General features: G+C 41.2%; 1 long non-coding RNA gene across 1 annotated transcript; it reads left to right on the plus strand.

The window, feature by feature from the left end:
- The first annotated feature begins 284 nt into the window (after nt 1-284).
- LOC135296086 (uncharacterized) lies at nt 285-16,873 on the plus strand. Its single transcript, XR_010358136.1, has 4 exons — nt 285-871; nt 2,888-3,050; nt 11,923-12,124; nt 14,601-16,873. It is a non-coding gene; the product is annotated as an uncharacterized LOC135296086 (long non-coding RNA).
- The last annotated feature ends 1,825 nt before the right edge of the window (nt 16,874-18,698 follow it).

Genomic DNA, 18,698 nt, shown 5'->3' on the forward strand with positions numbered 1-18,698 from the left:
TCCATGGTGATCTGTGCAGAGACTTGCACAGAAAGGAGCACTGTCTCTTGGCATTAGGATCCTCTGTTTGGACCGCTGGGAAAAGGTATTTTAGAGTGAATTTTGCCTGAGGAAGGCTCGGGACAATGAAATCCTCTCCTTGCAGGACCCTGGGGGCCCAAGGAGAGATGCAGAGAAATGGATTCTGCTCAGCAAAGTCTGTGAGGAGGTGAGGAGGGAGGGCAGAGCCCAGTGACACACAGCAGGTGACCGGCTTTTGGCAGGCCCCCTCAGAGATCTACAGAGCCTGAGGCTGTATCTGCAGGGTGGCCAACATCTGACAAAACAATCTGCTGGAAGGCTCATGGAGGGAACTTTCCTGATGCTTGCCCAGATTTCCCCACACAGGGAGCAGATCTGGCACGAGCTATGTGAGCAGCCTGATTTCCAAACGCACCGTGCCATAAATTCCATCAAGCAGGGAAACACTGCAGAGGAGCTGGTGGGCCGCAACCCACCCATCTCACTCCATTTGTGGGCCTAAACCAGCTGGGGTGCCAGCTCCTTCTCTTTAAGTCCCTTTTCCTTATCTCCTTCTTTAATCCAGTGTACCAAGCACGCTTGTGCACGCAGGGGAATCTGCATCACATCAGATTAGTGTTGTCTCCTCTGCAGTGTTTGTGAAGCAGCCATTTTCTGGTGTGTGGAGAGCACAGAGCCACCAGAGGGAGCGACAGCTCCAAACGTGGCAGCTCGGGATCCGGGCTGCACCGGGATGCAAACACAGAAACCACCAAGAGCCGGGAGGAGAGCAGGGCTGGCTCAACGTGCATGGGGTTGTGTTTAGATGGAGAAACCCCAAGAAATTTTAAAGCCCATTTTGATGCTTTTGGTAGGTGTTGGTTTTTTGGTTGTTTTGGTTTTGTTTTTTGTATTTTTTCCCTAATTCTTTATTTCTTTTTATAATCAACACAGGTTTTTTTTTTTGTTGGTTTTTTTTTTTTTTTTTTTTTTTTCTCCTTCTTTTTGTGGGATGGCTTTTTTTTGTTTTTGTTGTTTGTTTGTTTTGGGTTTTTTTCCCTACTTCTTGATTGCTTTATATAATCAGCACTGGCTAAACTGTATAAACTGCCAAATGGCATAAAGACGTGGCTATTACAAGTATTTTATACCATTCCTCTAAGACAAAGGCAAATGTAGAATATTAAATAAAGTGATTAAAAAGACCCACAGTTGCACAGAATTTAAACACAATACTGTATCTTTACAACGGTGCTGCTGAAGCAAGGTTTGTTCTTCTGTCACTTCTTCCTTGTGTGGCTGTGTGCAAATGACCCAAACCCAGATCCTCATTGATAATAAGGAAACTTAACACTCCAAAAAACAGCAGAACTCAAGTACCTAAATAATGTTGTTGTCCTATTTCCCCTATGCCCCATTTGCTCTGTGTCTGAACTGCAGCTTCTTCCCCTCACAGAAAAACAGACCATGCTGTAAAGAGTGCACCAAAGAGTGCAAGATTTTATGTTTCAGGGACCTGGGGTTCAGGGGCTTTGATTGTTACAACTAGCATAAGATAACTGGGATATTTAACAATGTTATTTTTTTGTTCAAGGACATCCTGGACTGGTTTTCCATGCAGCCATGCAGAAGGCATGCTGCTGAGGCTACAAGCCAGGCATTCTGATTAAAAAAATCAAAATCTCCAGAACTCTGCTGCATATCACACACAGCATTGGTCTGTCTTGCTGTTACAGACGTGACTTTTGTGTCTCCCGAGTTTTATCAATTTCCTTTATTGTACTGGGTTCATTCAGGATGCAATAATTAAGGGTGTGTCAGTTTTTTCCATTGTAGATCTTACTTTTCAACTAGTTATAAAATTTCATTATTGGCTGCCACCTGACATATGTAGTTGAGAAGCTGCTGCTTTTAAAGCATGCCTTGAAGAATTCTTTGAGCCAAATTGGGCTATTAAGAAAAAGGGGACTGCACCCCATAGAAAATTTGTTCTAAAATTGTAATTCATCCCCATCTTTCTCCTGATATCTCTCAGGCCACAGATAATGGTAGGAGTAATATGAATTACTGGTGTTAAATATCATAGCATCAGTTAGGTTGGAAAAAATTCTAAGTCCAACCTTTATTCTAAAACATACAAGTCCACCACTAGACCATGTCCCCAAGTGTCACATCTAATTAAACATTTAAATACCTCCAGGGGTGGTGACACAACCACTTTCATGGCATGCTCCAATGCTGGAAAAACCCCTTTCTGTGAAGAACTTTTTCCTAATATCTGATCTAAAGCTTTCCTGGCACAACTTGAAGCCATTTCCTCTTGTCTATCACTTGTTAACTGTTAGAAAAGGCCAACCCTTGCCTGGCTACAACCTCCTTTCAGGTAGTTGTAGAGAGCAATAAGGTTATCCCTGAACCTCCTTTTAGTCCAGGCTAAACACCGCCTGCTTCCTCAGCTGTGCCTCATATGACTTACTCTCCAGGCCCTTCACCAGCTCTGTTGTCCTTCTCTGGACTCACTCACAGGACTCGAGGTGCAGTCGCATCAGTGCTGAGTACATTGCCCTGGTCCTGCTGGCCACACTGTTTCTGATACAATCTAGGATGCCATTGGCCTTCTTGGTCATCTGAGCACATGCTGGCCTGTGTTCAGCTTGTTCTCAGCCTCCCCAGATCCTTTTCCACCAGCCAGCTTTCCTGCCCCAAGCCTGCAGTTGTTGTGATCCAAGGGCAGGACCCAGCACTTGGCCCTGTTGAATTTCTTATCATTGGCCTTGGCCCATCACCACTGTGCAGCTTTCCAGCTCTCCAGCAGATCAACTTTCCAGCACTCCTGCACAACTTGGTGTCATCTGCTAACTGACTGTGTCCTTGATCCCCTTGTCAGGTCATTGACAAAGATTTTAAACAGGACTATCCCCAAAACTGAGCTCTGAGGAACATCACTAGTGACTGGCTACCAACTGGAAGTAACTTGATGCACCACCACTCTGAGCCTGGATGTCCAGCCAGTTCTTTTTCATTGTAGACACAACATGAAAGGTCCATAGGTAAGGTTTTATTAAGTTTTGATTTCAAAGCAAGGGAAAGATTTACTGCTGAAAAATTAGTTGTAGTGCCTCAAAAATTACAGGTACTGTGTAAATCCATGCCTTTTCTAAACCACATAAATAGTGGTATTCATGGTGAATGTTGTTGGAAATGTGTTCTTTCAAGACACCCTTTTTAGTTTCTCATAATTTTGCCAGTTTTTCTGAGTTGAAATATTGCATCGTATTTGTCCCAGAGTTAATGCTTTTTGGAAAAGCGTTATCCAAACATTCAGGAGAAACTTTGCAAAACCAGTGCACTGACTTCCCAGTATGGCACGTAGGAAAAGACAAGCAGCTTCACCCATTTTGGAAAGTTTCAGCCACCATTTTGTTGAAGGATGCTCATCTCCATGGTTTGCACTGCAGCAGAAATGCGGGTTATGAGCCACTCCTGACTATGTATCAGAAACATGGGGGCAGCACTCACAAAAATCCCAACCCAAAGCCTACCAGCATCTGAGCAAGTCATAAGCCTCTGCACTGCAGTGACAGCAGGGTTGTTAAAGAAACCTGACTCTCCTGTTGGTGACCATGGTCTGGCAGAGCTGAGCAGAGCCCTCCCTGCTGCCTCATCACCCACATCCAGCCCTGGGAACCAGGCACTGTGGCACAGGGCTACTTCCATCACCTCTCCCAGCTAACTGAGAAGAAGAGCTCTGTGATATTAGCCTAAGGATCAAAAAGTTTTGGGATGACCCAAAAGCAAGGAGCTATGCACTTGAATGTGCACAACAGGGACCCCTCTCTATATGCAACTAAACTGCAGACCACCCTGTCTGAGGCTCATGGGCTGGTGAATGAGAGAGGATTCACCAGATTCAGTCTGACAAAATGTTTTCTTCTCAATCTCCTCTTCATACTACAGGAGGTGGATGGGATTCAGGAAATGGCTGAAGATGGGGGTTTTAGCAATGCCTAGTTAAAAAGGCTCTTCATGTCACCATAGAAATGGAAAGTAGTGAAGGTCTTGCAGCCGCAGGAAGGTCGGATGGGTCACTGATTAGTGTGTCCTCTGACTGTGAAACCCTTTGCCATCCTCGGTGGAGACATAACAATCTCCTCACCAGCCCCTCTAAGGAAACAGGCTAATAGCAGATTCAGTGTGGGACTGATTTTTTCAAGTATATATCAAATTCAGAGCAATCTGCCTAGATAACACACAGTCCCCAGAGCTGTCCCCTGAGGAGCCACCTCCTTCCTGCAACACATGCTCCTTGTCCCCTGCCAGTCCCCTCCATCCTTCCCTTTGCACAGACAGATGGGCCAAGGCTGGGGCAGATCCAGTCGAGCACCAGTGCCCTTGCAAGGTCAGGTCACTCCCTGTCCCTGAGCAAGTGGCACAGGTCACTTTTTTTACACAGGTGATAACTCGTGTGTGTGTGTGTGTGTGTGCGCGCTCCTCCCAGCAGCAGTGCTGAGCTTTCAGGGAGAGTCCAAGCCAGTGGAAATTGTACTGGGGGTAAAGGAAACGCTCTGCCATAAATACAGAACATTTTAACTACACCATTTGAAAAATGTAGGGCTTGGCATTTAAAATCAGGATTTAACAAATGAGGAGGAGGTTTTGATGTGCATTTTTTATCATCCATAGCAAAGAAGGGGAATGACTATTAATGTCATAAGGATGCTATGAAGAGAACTCCCTTTGGAAAGCATTTATATACTGCTGTGATGGACCCATAGACAAATTTGTCATGAAATGACTAATTGTCTCCCATGACTGAAGCTTTCTTCAGAATTATTCCACTGAATTTTTATTTTCTGGATGATTTTTGAAAAAAGAAATATTTGAAAAGGAAACTTTGCTCTATACAGGGGTTTTTTTTCCCCCTCAGAATTAATAAAAAATATTTTTTCCTTCAATTTGGGTAGAAACAATTTGAAATGTCAAAAAAAATTATTTAATTGGAAAAAAACCCCACCAAAATAGCAAGCCAAATAATTATCTAAGAGATCGATTATTTTGAGAAAAAAAATCTGGGAGCTCTTTTTGTCAATGGCTACCTTCAGATGACTACAGTGGGACTAGAATTTTGGTCTTTGATCTTGTAAATGCATCCCTGTCATCAAAGTATGTGAAGTCCTTAGTAGCAGCATTTCTGCTTTCAGATTTGCATAAATCCAGGAAAGAGCATAGCATTACAGTTCAATGTCAGAGATTAACAAGGTACCATGTTTAAGCAAAGTGTGATTATTGCTGACCAAAATGGATAAAGGAATACATGCGAATAAATCAAAGGGTTATATATAATAGTGATAAAAGTAAAAATACAGCATAATTCTGAGTTTCTGAGGAATGAGGATCTATGATTCTGCTTTAGATGAAAATAAGGATTAAGTCAAGTAAATTAAAATGGTACAGATGACAAGAGAATCAGACCAGGTTTTTTTCAGACCAGCTAGAAACAGCTTGTAGTAGGTTTAATTTCAGTCAGTACTTCAAAATGGTGCAACAAATTTCAATTAATTCTTATATGAAAAAAATGCAAATCTAAGCAGCAAGAATGAAAACAGTTTACAATGGACAGTAATTTGGACAGGGTGATTTTCTTCAGTTATTTTGCTCTGGCATATATTGTTGTTTTGTTGAAAAGAATACGCATGGTTTGAAATCATTGTGTTTCCCATTGAAGACAGATCTGACAGAATTCCTTATAAAAATATTTCATATATTTTCTGAGTGCTTTACTGCTGCCAGAATCGGCTAGGGTACATTATCTAGAGTGCAATCAAATGTCACGCTAGAAAAGCACTAAAGCCTTTTTAATTAAAAACGTCATAAAGGATTAAGTAAAATTATAACTGCTGGTTACTGTAACCTTCTCAGAGGGGCACTCGTGTGTGTGTGTGTGAATCTGTGTCTGTGTGAGTGCGTGTCTGTGTGTGTGTCTATGAATGAGAGTGTGTGTGTGTGTCTGTGCATGCATGTGTGTCTGTGTATGTATCTGTGTGTGTGTGTGTGTGTCTGTGTGTGTGTCTGTGTGTGTCTGTGTGTTTGTCTGTATGTGAGTGTGTGTCTGTGTGTGTGTCTATGTCTGTGTGTCTGTGTGTCTGTGTGTGTCTGTGTGTGTGTGTTTGTCTGTGTGTGTGTGTTTGCGAGTGTGTGTCTATGTCTCTGTGTGTGTGTATGTCTGTGTCTGTGTCTGTCTGTATGTGACTGTGTGTCTATGTGTGTGTGTGTCTGTCTGTGTGTGTGTCTATGTCTGTGTGTGTGTCTGTGTGTGTGTGTCTATGTCTGTGTGTGTGTGTCTGTTTTGCCCCTGTGTGTGTGTGTGTCTGTGTGTCTGTTTTGCCCCTGTGTGTGTGTGTGCCTGTGCAGGCAGGCTGCGCGGCTGTGCTGGCCGCAGTGGTGCAGTGGGAAATGGGCTCTGCCGGGCACCGGGGTTTAAGGCTCCGTCGGGGCCGCAGCCTGTGCCCTGCCACGCTGCCCAGCCTGGCAGGCCGGCGTGCAGAGCAGGCGTGGGGAGCGCAGGATGTGAGCTTTGTGGCTGAAAAGCTCCCAAGGGCCGCTGGCGCCGTGCTCCATCGCCGGGCGCCGCTGCCAGCGCTGCCCCAGGAGCGGCGAGGGCGCTGCCGGGCCCGCGGAGCTCCGGCTGTCCGAGAGAGCCGGAACGCGAGGCAGGGCACCTGCAAACTGCTCAAGGCGGGGTCAGAGCAGCTGCCCTGAGCCAGAATATCCCACCTCGTCCACTCCCCAGCTCCAGCCTCCGCAGAGGGCACGGGACAGCCACTGCTTGGCATGCACTGCTCCCACCCACGTGGAGTTGCTGCCTCTGTTCCCACCTCTGAAGCATCAGGAAAGGAAAGCATCTTCACCTGCAGCCTTCTGCTGCTTTTACTTTCTGCCACAGTTTTTTCTGCCAATACCCTCTTTCTTAAGCTCCCTTCATTGAAAATTTTTCCCCCTTAAACCTTCCTTTCCCGTTTTTCATTTCATTCCCACAGCCCCAAGACAGACTGTGCCACCACTCTGAAACCAATAGTAATGCTGAATTTTGCCTTGAAAAACTTAAATTATAAATATTCTGCTGCAATATTCAGAATTTCCACTTTACATATGCTTGGCCATTGTATTGGTCAGCAACACCATGAAACTTCCAAGAGTAACCATTGGTATGTTAATGCTGACAATTCAGGCATCATATAAGAATGAAGATTTATTCTTTCAAGGCCAAGCTGTGGGTTTTCTGTGAAACCCATGCAAAAGGCTGGATAATGTTCCAATGCCCCAGCAGCAGGCTACAAGGCAAGCTGAGTCACTCACAGTATAATTTTTTTATGGAGTGTCTGAATCCTATTGTTCCCTTGCATGGCTCTGGAAATTGTACCACACTTTAGCCCCAAGGAAGTTTACATATTTTGAGAAACAAATTGCTGGAGTAACATGTTGTTTTGTTACAGATTCATCAAAACACACATTAGATCTGTCAGTACACAACTAATCACACAGACACTGGTACTCTCTGCTGAATGTGAATTCTGGATAGAAAAAGTGCACCTTGTCACCTTTCTGCTATTGCACTCATTTGTATAACCTTTTACTTTTCTCAGTTTAATAAATTCTTGGCCAGGCTGACTTCATCCAGTGCCTCACAAGCATGCTCTCTCAATGCATTCTCATCTGCATTATATCAGATGTTCAGTGTAGATTCAAATTTTTTAAAAAAAGGGTATTTTCCCAACTGTACATTTTCCATTGCTCCATTACAAAAAAAAAAAAAAAACCCTGATGGCCAAAGTGAGTGAAATGGATAAATTTCACCTATTACTGTGAGACAAATACTGTTCTTTAAGCAGTAGTATTTTCCCCTCTACAGTAAACAAGTTCTTTTTTTGCCACTGAAGTAATTTTAAATAATTTTGATTTGTTAGGGTGAATATATAATGGATATAAAAACTGCTTGGATCTTATGTTCAGGTTCATCACCTATTACAGGCCTGTTTATTTGCAATTCATGAATTTAAAATTATGAATTCCTTGTACTAAATGCTTGCAACGAAGGTTTTGCTTCCTTTCTTCTTGTCTATTGAAGGTAAGCATGAGATGCCACAATGTTTTGGTTCAATGCATAAAAAATTAGCAACATTTTAATTGCCCTTAGAGGGTAATACAAGACTAAGATTTTTATTCAAACTAGGAAAATTTTTTGTGTTTTGATAAGCAGGACAAACTTTTCTTTGGGACAAACTCTGCACAAGAAGATTTGTGATTTCTGAGCTGATCCAGCCTAGCTTGGACACAATGGACAGAATTGCTGGAGAAAGTGAGGCAGAGACTTCATCTGGGCATTGCAGTGGTTGAAAGATCTATCTATAGCTTGTACAGTTCAAACAGTTACAGTTTAGGAACCTTTGCAAAGCCTCAAAGCTAAAGTTTGAAAATATCGAATACTGTTTCTTGGAGTGGCAAACGGTGTCTGGTAACAGCCAGAGGAGGGGTCTCTACAGCTTCTTGAGTCATCTGCTCTCCTCCTGGAAAGAAAATAATTTTCTATTACTCCATTTAACGTTCTCAGGACTGTGCTAAGAATTTAACAGCAGCTCAGCACACAGATGTAGCTCAGACCTATTCGGGGGTAGCAGTTTCTGCTTTCCCAAGAGGTACATGAAAAATATCTGAATTCAGCATTTTGGGATACAAAGCATCTGTTGGTCAAACTAAGAATGTGCTTTGGATTATCCCAAGTAATATAAATTACCTAATTTAAAATCCAGGTTTATAAATCTTACATTACCATCAGGTCTTTCAATTAATGAAAGGACCTTTGAATTTTATAGAAAATGGAAGGAAACTAGAACTAAAAGCTGCAAAGTTTCTCTGTACATGATTAGTTGAAAAATCTACACAGTTTCTGTCACCAGAGATATCTGAGCACTTAGTCACTGCAGCATTGAGAGCCAGCCCCATTCCAAAGAGTGGAAGCAAATGTCTTGTGTAGATTCATTTTTCTCATTTAAGAATTATTTAAAGAAATTAACAATATTTGAAGTCTTAACTATCTTAACAAATGAAGATATGTTTCCTGCTCCAGTGAGATTACTGCTGATTTTGCACTTTCATTGCTGTAAATTGTCACTAAATCATAAATAAAACAACATATCTTTGGTGTATGGAAAACGCTTTTCAGTTTGACAGGACTGAAACAAGTTCAGTGTTACAGGTAGTTGCCCTTCCAAAGATGAAGCCCATCCCCAGGCTCCTGTGGCTGAAGCATGAAAAAAGGCAGCATTACATCTGAGCCTCCACAGGCTGATAGACTCCCTCACTTGCCAGCTGTCTCTTTGGAAATCTCCTGACAGCAGGTGAAATTCATGTGCTGGTTGTAGTCTAGATTTCACCTGAGCATCTGAACCACTTCCAAAACAGTTTACCTATTTCTGCCAACAGCAGCCAATCCAATGTAGACACCTACCTTGGCACAGTCTGTGAGATTTTTTCATGTCTTCTCTGGTGAACAATGGGCTTTTGTAGTACAAATGCTTTTGAGGAGCTGCATCAGCAGAACCCAGAAGTAGTAAATACAAGCATGACATTTTGTACCTGCTGTTGAAATGGAGGCGCAAACATATGATGAAGGGACCGTCTGATATATGGGAACATGTTGGGTGCACTATAGTGATAAATTGCTTCCCTGCTATGCCTAGGAGACAGAAGTGATGCACATGCAGCATCCTGGCATATTGTCACTTCTGTTCTCAATGCAGTAGGAATCTATGAAGCTAACAACTCTTCTTATTTGGTTATGCCAGTGCCGGTCATATTAAAATGACAAAAAGAAATGATGCTTTTGCTCTTCATTATCCATGTTTTATTTAGACAGGGCCTTATTTCATTTTATGATTGTTTCTCTTTGAACCAGCTATAAACTTTCTAACCATAGGTAACTCAGAATGAATTTCTAGACATTATACATAGTGAAAATACATACTCTGATTAGAAACTGATACTGCAAGGAGTCTGCAGGCAAATGCAATGACCATTTTGTAAGTATCTGTAAATTTGAGGTTTGCTTATGCTGAAAGAGTAAAATGTCCCTTCCACCAAGAGTGTATGACCACTGAAGGTTATCAGGTGGGTAAGACTGTGTTTGACTGCTCTAACTTCATACCCTCAATCATAGTGTAGGATTGGATTAGTCTTTAATGTGGCACTTGGAATATCTGTACTGTCATTATCTTCCCCAGTGTGTTAGTGCAGAATATTAATAATATTCTTTTTTGTATGATAATTCAGTGCAGAGCATGGGCTAATTTTTTTTATAAGTAATTATATGTTTAGAAGCTGCCTTCCAGTTACATGATTAGACTATAACCAGTGTTGCTATCTATACTTAATCAATACCCTAGATACTGTCTAAATGTGGAATAAATACCAGCAATGCTCAGAGAGTAAAAAACAATGTCACTGCCTCCTGGCTCAGTGCTGACTCATCAACCAAGATGTGTTATCACTCCTGTACCATAACCTTTGAGCTTCACAACACTGATCAAAAAAAGCTTTGATTCTTCATGTACTCTCTGAACGAAATAATAATGCTTTTTTTTCTGTCTTCCCTCTCCCACTTTCTAGTGCAGTGTCAACCAGGCAGAAATATTTAGCATATTTCCAGCACTAGGCTGTAATTTTAATTTTTGTGCTGCATGCACATCTCTAGACAGGTGTTTTGAAATGTAAATAAAAAGCAGTGTACCAAGTGGGACTTGGTACACGAACTGCTGCAGAACACTCTAGCAGGATGAGAAGCACAACATCTATCTGTTTAATAGGGCAGCAAGCTTGTGTAATGAGCAGAAACCACTCATTTAGAATCTTTACTACAGCTCCCCAGCTAAAATATAAAACACATTCCGAGGAAGCAGGAGGTGGAATAGCAGAGCTCCAGCTTAATGTGGAGGGTAGTGCAGAGCAGCTCAGTAAAACCCCCTAGGTGATGAGAAGAGGAAGGGTGTGCCAGGCTCTTCAGCAGGGCAGGAGCCAGCGAAGAGCAGCGGGCAGTGTCTGCTCTGAGCCACGATGCTGAGCAGCCAAAGGCTGTGGACATGTCTCAAACGTGCACACTCTCAGCAGGTTTCTAAGCAAGTTATCCATTTCCTGCATTGTGTGCCTGTGGTTAAAGGGATTAGCCAGTGGTAATCCAGTTCTGGGGGAGATAAACTTTCAAAAATAAGAGAAAGCTTCTGCGGTGGACACATTTTTGGCTCTGCTAACTTGGGTGGAGAGTTAGGATGGGTGGGGGAGGGACCAGGATGAATGACCTCCACTCTCTGTTTATCTCCCCACTAGAGGCCTCTACACAGCTGTCAAAAAAAGCTTTTATTGTCAGCATATTTTTAGGCCACTTAGATGACAAAGTGCAGAAACCAGTTAGGCAGCCTTCTATAGAAGGTGAAGCCCTGTGCAAACAGAGCTCCAGGCACAAAAGTGCCCCTTAGGTAATGAGGATTTGCATCATTGTGTGGTTGCAGTCCTAGAATTAGTAATATATTTGTACTTAAAGCTTGATCATGACTTCACATCAGGTGGGTTTATGCAATGTGATCCCACTACCCTCAATTATGCTATTTTAGTTTATATTGGTGCAAGCAAGGTGAAAAACAAGGAGGTACCATGCTAAAACATATAATGCAAACAGCAAATTGAGTTTCTCTGTATATTGTTATATCTTTTAGCTATTGTTATCTTGAAAGCTACATTGAACTATATGAGCTCTTTGTCTTCCCATTAAAGCAATATTTCAAATGGCTCTTACTTTCAGAAGCTGCTTTTCAGTGCTTCAGCTTCTCAGGCAGAACCAGTGCTGATGCTAATGACATGATGTCTATCCCACAGACCATAGAAGGCCTCTAATTCCATCAAGAGAAAGACTTGAGGAGTTGGCTAATGTCACCAGAAAACCTCAATGGAATTACAGCTGCAATTGTGGGGGTCTGGAGTATTTCACTTGCTGCAGGATGGGAATGAAGTGCTATCACTCAGCCGCCTCTGCTGTTCTCCAAAGCATGGTCTTATTAAACTGGAGCAGTGTGGAGAGGTGAGGAAGGGATACATCTGTTACCCCTCAGAGTCAGTGAAGGTGTCTCCTCAGGTTTTGTAAGCCCAGCAGAATTAGGGGATCTCCACCCAACAGTCTGCAGCCTGGGCAAGCCGTGGTTTGGTTGTGAAGGACTGGTTTCCAGTCAACGTCGTGGTTACAGGAGCTTTGCATTGGGAGCAGGAGGTTAAACTCATTTCAATGCCTCAGATGTTTGGTTTAGCCCTCTATGTGCCTCTGTTATGTATATATACTGCCAATATTTTTTCAGTATTTTGCAGCTGAAGTTGGTCTTTGTCTGTTTCAGCCTCTCACTTGCTGTGAATGAACTTATTTTTTATCTCCCCATCCCACAGTAGGAATTTTCTGTGCACTACTGTTCAGATGTTCAGATAGCTAAAGACTTTACTGTCCTTCTTCTACTTCTTTCTCCTTGGAAGATAAAAAGCTTATTTTAGATGAAACCTGGACATATGTGTATATATGTAGTCTGCCATGTGACAGCTGCAGCTATACACACCTATGCAAGCCCTGCCAAAAACATAAAGAAACAAAAAATCAAGACCAGTAACAACAAGAAAAACAAAAAAAACCCACAAAAAACACCAGTCTGTTAAATGAAAAAAAGGCATCAGTGTTACATAGTTTCATTAAAATCAGAAAAAAAATACATATGGGCTGCATCTGCATCTGCATCTGTAGATGTGACCCCATTCTCCCCCCAGGAACATACAGCTTTCTCTTCCTGCTGTGGGCAGAGGTCAGTGATCATATTCTGCTTATGATTTCTGAAGGTCACTTTCATATAAAACCTGCCTTCTTCCTCCAGATTCTCAACACATGTTGCCCAAAACTCTCAGCAATACTACCTTTTGAGGAACATTATAATACCTCCCCAGCACCCTGTTCCATTCACACTGGCAGGGGTGCTATCATGCTTACTTTCCTCTTCTTTAATTGGGGCTCTTTCAGAAACTACTCTTGAAGCTGAGTTATGCTCCCAGGCTCCTTAAAATATCACAGATTTTCAGCACAAACTGAAGCCTAATAACCCCTAATGAACAGAGAGCTTTTATCTTGCTTTTTTGCCAAGTTCAAGTATTATTGCTTAAACCTTCATAATTACACCGTCATTTTATCTGTGATTGCTTAGTGTGATGATTTCATGAGCTTTGCTGGGGAATAGGTGTTCTAGCCAAGGAACATTTTCAGGCTATCTGGCAGCCTTTCTTTTCAAAAGATGTATTGTTCCTATTGGAGTTTACTATTTCATCCAATTCATCTTGACATTTTGCTGATTGCATGGTGAACTCTTCAGGAAGAAGATGGCTTAGTCTTTGTCCTCTTTATCTCTATGCTCATCTTGTTTGTTGTTAGCCTTGAAAGCAGAGCAATGGCTATCTATATGCCAAAAGAAAAGACAACTGACTTCCTTCTGGGTTTATCTGGCCTGCTTCAAACTAATTTAAAGAAGTAGCCCTGGCAGGCCATATAAATGAGGATATAAATGGTCATAACCTGTCTAGGGAGACTTTTAAATGCACCTAGCAGGTTTAAGAGCACATATCTAATTGTGCCTAAATCACTTATGTTCTTTTATAAAATTCCTTATCTCCAGTGCGCTCCTGCAGTAAAATAATGTGTCTGTATGGACAAAAGGAGGCAGAGGGGTCTTGGACTCCGAGACTGTTCAATTGCTTTTAAATATATTGTTCAAGAGAAGGAAAATTAAACTTTGAAAAAAACTAGAATCTGACAAAAAAGAAAAAAAGACTCCTTAGTCGTAAAGATAGCCTCTTCTAAGATATACTATAGGTTTTATTTTTCCCTAGCATCATCTTTTTCTTGCAAACAAAGCATAAATCTTAAGTTTAATATATCTTTTCCAAAGTGATCATGTGCACTTCTTTAACAAAATATACGGAAAGCATTATATCCCCATGAGAAGCTGCATCATTTCCCATCTGGAGAACTCTTGCAGCTAAACTTGAGAAGATAGAACTGTTTTCCCATGATATTTTCTTTTAAACATCTCATGCCAACCTAAAATAGAAATTTTAAATTTTATGACAGACTGAATCTTTTATTTTTAATTATTTCCCTCAGTTTGGAAACATCAGAGCACTTATTGCATTTTATTTTGAGAATGTCAGAAAGTTTCAGTTCAGTAATATTATAGGATTTCATTTAGACCATGGGAAATCACAGTATAAAATATTAAATACTCTAGATATGTTATATAGAGGATGATATTAATATTTAATCCTTAGGTCAGAGGAAAATGCATGAAAACAATAAAGCCAAATCAATTTATTTTAATACCAGTGAAGATCTTTATGTTATTTAAATGAAAGAAAAATATATTGGTGATTTTGACTTTCTTTTATTGAGAATGAAAGTTTCAGCTTTGCCAAAAATGCCATCTTTACTCTTGAATATTCAGACATGTCTCTCTGTCTCAAAAATGAAATTTTAGAGCTTGTAGAAGCACAGAGAAGGTCAAAGAAGCTCAAAGATGTGGAGTGGCTGTTGTGATCAAATACAAGTCTGGCAGCTGGAAAGGGGGATGAAGGAAGATCTCTATGGTGGCCTGGAAAAAATATATCAGAATAGATTATTCATTTGCTCTGCCAGTGAAAGAATAAAAAAGACTGTTGGTGGAATCAAAGTAGTCAACAGATATTGTTTTCCCTGCAAAGTACACATAACCTTACACATGGAAGGATCAAACATTTACTGAGCAACTGGACAAATTACATGTCAGGCTCAGGGCACAGAGGTGCTGCCTCTGGTTTGGGGAGCTCCTGGCCGGTGAATGCCAGAAGCCAAGGGACAGTATCCAAATGTCTCCTTATCTGGCCCTCCTTTGGCTGTCTGGTCTTCTTAAAGGGATCTCAGAGTTAGATTCTAAAAACATACACGGTCACAGCAGCTGCTTGTTCTGTACTGTCCCCAAAAGGCAGGCTCCTCATGAAACCCAATCCTTACCCAGCACTGAGGGTGCAGAGAGCAGTTCTGTCACAAGAAATATTCCCCAAAGGTGTAGGCAGAGGGCTGCCCGTGCCGGCTCATTTCCAGGCTGTTATCCCAAGCAATGCAGCAAGCTTGGGATGCCGACTTTGGACAGCCTGGAGGGAAGAGCAGCGTGTGGTTAGCCAAATTACCACTGGATGACACTGTTGTTCCACACAGCTACAGCCAAAAAACTTCATCTGGCAGTGGAAATGTGCCTTGTAAAAGAGAAGTGCAGATGTGGGGTTTTAAGTGTTCAGTGTATTCTCTCTCTTAGTGCAAGGGGCAAATTCATTGCATTTGCCTTTGTGTATGTCCTCACAATTAAATGCTGGCTTTCATTCCTTGGTGTTTAGGTTAAACAGCCTGATTTAATCTGCATTTAGCCACTACTGCCTGCGTTCTCCAGATTCATAGCAATGAAAAAAATAGTAACTTCATATGTCACACAGGGAAGCTTTACTTACAACATCACTAAGAAGATTAAAAATAAATTGAAGCATATGTCACTTCAAAGGGGGCAAGAAAAGGACATCTGCATTATTTGATGCATTAATGAGAAAGTTCTGCCGAGTCTTGATTTGAACTGTATGGGAAATGATGTGATTGGTAAGCTTGCAAGTTAAATGTATTTCAAATGAAATTGTTTCTGAAATTTGTATTTAAGCTAGGTTAAGGGATGCTTGCATTTTAAACTTTGCCTTCTGATATCTTGTTCATAAATTGAGCTTTACCCTTTTAACTTGAGGAGTTTACAATAAAAAATCAGAGCAATTTAGCTACAAATATCTAAGGCTGCATTTCAGTGGAATAAGCAAGAACAGCTCTCCTGCCTGAGGCAAATTTTATCATCCATGACCATCTGTACAGCTACAAACTAACTACCCCTGGCACTGCATGATTCTGTAGACATTGGGCTATGGACTAGCAAGCAAACATCCATCCAACCTGATTCCTATTTCCAGCTCCAAATACTCCCTATTATTCTCAATTCTGTATCAAATATTTCCAAAAATGTGGAGCCCAGGTAATTTTTACCTTTCCCATCTTTACTATGAGGATGAGGATAAGTAAAACTCAGTGATGGATGTTAGAGATGCATGGGCAGAAACCCTCATGAAAAATTCACGAGGAACAATATGAGTTTCTCCACGCCATCTTGGTGCTTCTGGTTTGTACAGCTCAGCTGAGGAAGGCTTCTTTGCCTCTGAAGGAAATATGACTTCCAGGAGGCTAATGTTCTGTTTAATGCATTAGCTTTACCCCTTGGGACTCAGTTACAAATGCAGCTCAGGCCAAATTGATGAAATATCAGTTAATATGCGAATCTGACAGCTTGGAAAGGACACAGCTGCAGTGAGATAGGATAGTTTTAAGGTGATAGAGAAAAATCTACATATAAGAACACCATTATTTGTGTGTGTGGGTCTTTTAGAGGAAGATGCTGACAGCTTGTTAATGAAACCAGGAATAATCAGTCTGTTTTTCCAGAGACAATTTCTCTGCAGTTCATCCTATGGGGGAATTTGGCACAGAACAAAAAAAAAAAAAAAAAAAAAAAAAAAAAAAAAAAAAAAAAAAAAAAAAAAAAAAAAAAAAAATAGGCTAAACCATAGTCCAATTGCTTTATTGCTAGTATGACATTTTGCTGCACAGAGGTTTCATATATGTCAACCTTCTCGTCATAAGCATATCATGATTTTGTGAAAAATTGGTGTGGACACTTGCCAGATCCTAAATAAAATGTTTTCCATTTGGTTTACCCTGAAGTCATAGGGATTGCTCCAGCAGAATGGAAGAAGGCCCACTTTCAAATAGTTTCCCACATTGCTGTGTTCACAAACATATTTTAAACTCATGTCAAGAAGCCAACAGAAATTTGTCTTTATGTATGGAACAGCCAATGCAGGTGGCTAAATAACACATGCAATCAGATGTAAAAATGTTTCCAAACATTTAAACTCTTAAAAATAAACTTGAGTAAAACAGCGTGCCTATACTTGACTGACACTGTGGATCTCCATGAGGCTCTAGATCAAGTCCTCCCATCAGTCTTTGCAATGGTGGCAGGAGCACAGACCTGTCCTGTGGGTTATAGTGGTCCCCTCCTGCTGTGGTTTATTAGTGTGGTCGTGTTCTGTGGTGTCCACACGGCTCCCCAATGTGACTTGGAATGAGAATTTCATTAGGTGTGCTTGGGCTCAGAGTCCCTGGGGAGGCAGGGATATTCCACATTGACTGTGGGGACATTCCACCCATGGGAGGAACCTGGTGCTGGTGAGGAAAGGAGCCCTGCTGAGGCCACCAGGGACTTCTGTGCCTGTGCTTGCCATGGGAGGCAAAGTATAGATGTGGATTCTTCACTGACAACCTGGTGTGTTGTACATGTCTCTATCGAGTTATGTGTTGGCCCAGAAAACAACTGAGGGCTCTGTATTTTGAGGTTACACCCTGCAGATGGGAACATTTAGCCTGAATACTAGAGGGATTAAGAGAAGCCAGAAAAAGAAAATCCCTCAGACATGGAAACTGCCTGTGTGTCTTTGGAGAGGTGGGAAAATCAGAAATGTGATCTCTTCTGCCAGTATTTCACAGATATTATATAATGGTATATTAATTAATTAGTAAAGTATTGGAGAGAATTTAATTGCATTCAGGTTTCAGAGTAGATATTCCAAAAGTTAGCTTTTTTAGAGAAGATATGATGAAAAGAAACAAGAATTGTTGGGAAAAGAGAGGATAGTATGAGTCTTAAGCAGAGATTTAAAGAAATTCCTTCTTTCAGGTAAAAGGAGAAAAGCAAGAAAAAGTCCACTTAAAAAATAAACATTGTGCTTATGAAAACCAGGGCCATTTATTTACTGAATTATGTATGAAATAACAGTTTTAACATTTTTTTTATTCAAACCACTTGTTTATAATTTTTCCTTGATCCACCCAATTTTACAGACACTTAAAAATGACTGCAAAAATTACCAGATTACTAAGGAAATTTTATAAACCATCCCAAACACCTTATCAGAAATTGCAAGCATGATTGCATAGGTGAGATGACAGAAAAGAAAGTAGTTATATAACAAGTCATTTGATGAGAAGAAAATGAAAACATGAACTCAGACCACAGGATTTATAAAGTCAGGCTAATTGTATTATGGCCTGAAGTTGTGTCAGGGGAGTTTTAGGTTGGATATTAGAAAAAAGTTCTTCACCCAGAGGGTGTTTGGGCACTAGAACAGGGAAGTGGTCACAGCACCAAGCCTGAGAGAGCTCAAGAAGCGTTTGGACAGTGATCTCAGGCACATGGTGTGACTCTTGGGGATGGTGCTGTGCTGGGCTTGATCCTTGTGGATCCCTTCCAGCTCAGTTTATTCTGTGATTCTGTGTTTCTAAATGCTACTTAGAAAAGTTAGCAATTATTTGTCATTTAATGAAAAAAACTTTAAGTGCCTCGGTTTTTCAAAAAATAAATGTTTTGAAGGCAAGGTTTCCATAACACTTCTTCAAGCAAAGGGATTTACAAGTTCAGAGCTGCTAGAGAACACAGGTCAGTATTTCAGTCAGT

Source organism: Passer domesticus, chromosome 3, assembly GCF_036417665.1.
Source record: "Passer domesticus isolate bPasDom1 chromosome 3, bPasDom1.hap1, whole genome shotgun sequence".
In the NCBI taxonomy this organism is placed as follows: Eukaryota; Metazoa; Chordata; class Aves; order Passeriformes; family Passeridae; genus Passer; species Passer domesticus.